We start from the raw sequence: 3,754 nt of genomic DNA, 5'->3' as shown, positions 1-3,754 counted from the left end.
ATTTATCTAGGATTAGTCTTCTTCTTTCATCTCGATCCCTTATACTTCTTCTCCTTCAGTAATTATACCATATCTTATTGGCGTTCCTTCCTTGTTATTGCTCTTATTATTGTTGGTCTTGTTTTTCACTCTTTTTGATTATGACAAAAAAGGGGGAGTACGTAAATTGGTTTTGATAACTTTTTATATTACATAAAACCAGTAGAGGAGAATAAGTATCAATACTTATAGCACATAGATATTGTCAAGCGTCTCAGATAAGGAATACATTTTGAACTAATCTTGCTTCTAACACTTTATTCCAATTATATCTGGACAAGACTCTATGTTATTATGTGAGATACGCTAAGTTCTGAAACCATCACTTCTGATGAGTATACATCTCTTCAAGCGTAAATTCTGATCACATAACCAGACTCCGAATCTAGAATCTTCACAAATTCATCAAGTCATAGATTCAAGGGGAGTCAGGGGGAGACCCTTGCTCAGAATCAGGTTTTAACCCAGATTCAGAAAGAGCATTGCAAACCGTTACACAAGGATAAGTTTAATCTCTGATCCTTTCTCTCTTGTGTATTCAGTTTATTGTGAAAAAATTGTTCATCAAAATACTTGTTTTGTCATCATCAAAAAGGGGGAGATTGTAAGATCAAGGTTTGATCAGTGGTTGCATCTCTATGTTTTGATGATTACAATTAAGGTTTGTGATGATGAACAATTGTGGTACCCTAACGTTTGTCTTCTTGAATTGTGATTAACAGGTTCTAAATCTGACCCAAGCCTATTCGTTCAGAAGAAGAAGAACCAAGGGTTACTAAAAGGAGAGCTATTTAATCTATCATGTTCGTTCTGAACAGTGGCAAATACTTCAGAAGCTCTGAAGATGGAAGCTCTCAAGAAGTTCTGAAGAACTCAAGTCAGAAGTTCTGAAGACCAGATGTTCCAGTGGAACGGTCCAGAAGCAGAAGACTCAAGTTCTGAGGACTTACAAGAAGTTGGTTCTGAAGACCCAAGCTATTCTAGCTCTGACGATCAGAAGTTCTGAGGAACTCGTTCAGTAGCAGAAGTTGCATGGTCAGAAGAATCCAAGCTTCAATCTGACGATGATCAGAAGCTTCATCAACGTTCATCTGAAGCTCCCTCATCACAAGTCAACTGGTGAAAGGACAGGTCGCTATCACAGTACAACGTCGTACAAGTCTCAGTCTGTCCGCCACCTACCTTGTACAACCTAGCAGTCTGATATTACAGAATTGCCACTCCAACGGATAAAACCCTAGCAACGGCTACATCACAAGTCTTGGAGTATATAAAGGCTGAAGAAAGAAGAAAGAGGCTAAGAAACTTTGCTGAAAATATTCAACACAAACGACCCATTCTCTTAGCATTATTTCTTCACTGTTCTTAAACATCTGAGTTTACCATTCGCTTGTTAGAAGCACTCATTGTAAACCCGAAACCTTTTACATCATATTGTAAAGTTCATCAAGAGACCAAGGTTGGTCGGATTTTGAGAGGACTGAATCAAGGCTGATTCAGTATTTAGCTAGTCTTAAGAGGATCGGTAGATCAGCTTCTTAAGAGGATACTAGTGAGAAAATCAGTGTACTGTTAGTCACTTAGCAGGTTGCAAAGTGCAGTTGTAACACTCATTGATTTTAGTGGATTGCCTTCATCAGAAGAAGGAAGAAATCACCTTCACAGGTGGACTGGATTAGCTTGAGCTTTTATCTCAAGTGAACCAGGATAAAATACTCGTGTGCTTTACTTCCTATTATTCAGCACTTAGTTTTTATCTTTGAATTTTGAAAAAGCTAAAAAGTATACCCGAGATACAAAAACTCTATTCAAACCCCCCTTCGGCTGACAATGTAGATGATTCATCTACTGACTGTTTTTGAGATTGACTTACATGCTATGTGCTATGTGGGTAATCTAGGATGTGTGGTGCATGCTTTATAAGCTAAGTGCTACGTGTTTATTCTGAGGTGTATAGATATATGACATGTTTGTGGACTGTGATGATTTAATTATGTCTTTCGCTGATATCTGTGTTTCTGAGTAGTGAGAATAGCGGGTAGGTCATGCCGATTTTATTTTGAGAGTTTTGAGAAAGTTTGATAGGACGAATGAGATTCGGGCCTTGTTATGGTGTTTCATGGATTGAGACATTCTCTGGAGTCATTTGGGGATTAGGAGATCCCGAGAACTTATAAGATTTGCGATAAGACTAAAAGGATATTATTTTTTTTAAGAAAACTCATAAGACATTAAACAATCATAAAAACTTCAAATAATGATAATACACTCGAAAGGAAGCTTAGGAGGCAAATCTTAGTTTTGGAAAGCGAGAAGTGTCGTCGGATCCCAAGTGTTGAGAATGTTAAGAGGTTTTGAGTATGTTGATACTCTTGTGCTCTGGGAGCAGCTTGTTTAGCCATCCCAGGGATGAGCCGAGAAGCTTCACTGAGGCGTGAGATCTTGTGAATGCGTGATTCTTCACTGAGGCGTGAGACCTCGTGGAAAGCATGGATCTTCACTAAGGCGTGAGACCTCGTGAACAGCATGAAGCTTAACTGAGGCGTGAGATCTTGTGAATGCGTGAAACTTCACTGAAGCGTGAGACTTCGTGCAAGTGTGTAAATTCACTGGGGCGTGAGACCCCGTGAAAGCATTAAACTTCACTGAAGCGTGAGACTTTGTGAATGTGCGAGACTCCACTGAAGCGTGAGACTTCGTGAGAGCATTGATGACCCGAAGAGTCATCGTGAGTGTTTGCACTCGTTTTATGATTATTGTATTTTGTCGCAGAATCGACTGTTACCTTAGGGTAAGCTTTTAGAGACATTAATTTAGCTAGAACACGTGGCGACGTGTCGAGTGAGGTCGGAGACGTTGTTTGGCTAATCACTTTGCATTCATGCACTCATTTTGAGGTTAATACACGGCGTGTTACCGGACCTCGTCGGTTTCCAAAATGGTCATAAGACCCGGAATGTCGTGTAAGAGCGTTTGTAGACGACTCTTGTAGCAGACCGAAATGGCAGACCTACGGGTTACGGCTGATCTGACTACCGTTGTTGTTGGAGTAAGAGGCACGCGGGCAGAAATGGTCCCACCGTTGCTGGTGCTATGATTGATCCGTTGATGTCCATCCGTTCCGGAATGCATTTGGTTAACTGGGTTAACCGTCATATCATTTCATGCAACATGCATACTGACTTAGTTGCTGAGTGTGATTGCTACTTGTTAATCCTATTTGGAACATGTTAATTGTTATTATTTTCGTTATGTTCTTTGTGGAATATACAACCCTAGGATGTTATCCCTAGCTATAAGCCTAAGTGGCTATCTCTTATCTGTATCTATTGGGTTTATTATTTACATAATTCTTTGGAGTTGACCCTCGCGTCTTCTGTGTGTGTTTTGGCGGACAACGCCTTTGTCAGATGTCTTTGGCGGGCTGGTTCACGACGGTTCACCCTTCGGGGGGAACTAGGGTTGAGATGCTGGAACAGGAGCGCATCGCGGTTGCGAGAGGAGGACGGATGGTATACATAGACTAGGTCGTTCTGGATTTCGAATTCGGACGACGATCATGCTAGCATGTAGGTTTTAGTGCTGGTGTGAGCTCCTCGAGATGGGATTAGTATAGGAGTAGAGTCTTAGCTCTGACCGTCATTGTTTTCTTTGGGGACAGGGTAGTTTCCCACCTATAGCTTTTTGTGTGGTTCTTTACAGGAATCACAGAGAG

This window comes from Lotus japonicus, chromosome 6 (assembly GCF_012489685.1).
Source record: "Lotus japonicus ecotype B-129 chromosome 6, LjGifu_v1.2".
NCBI classification, from domain to species: domain Eukaryota; kingdom Viridiplantae; phylum Streptophyta; class Magnoliopsida; order Fabales; family Fabaceae; genus Lotus; species Lotus japonicus.
Note: the sequence above shows the minus strand (reverse complement) of the source record.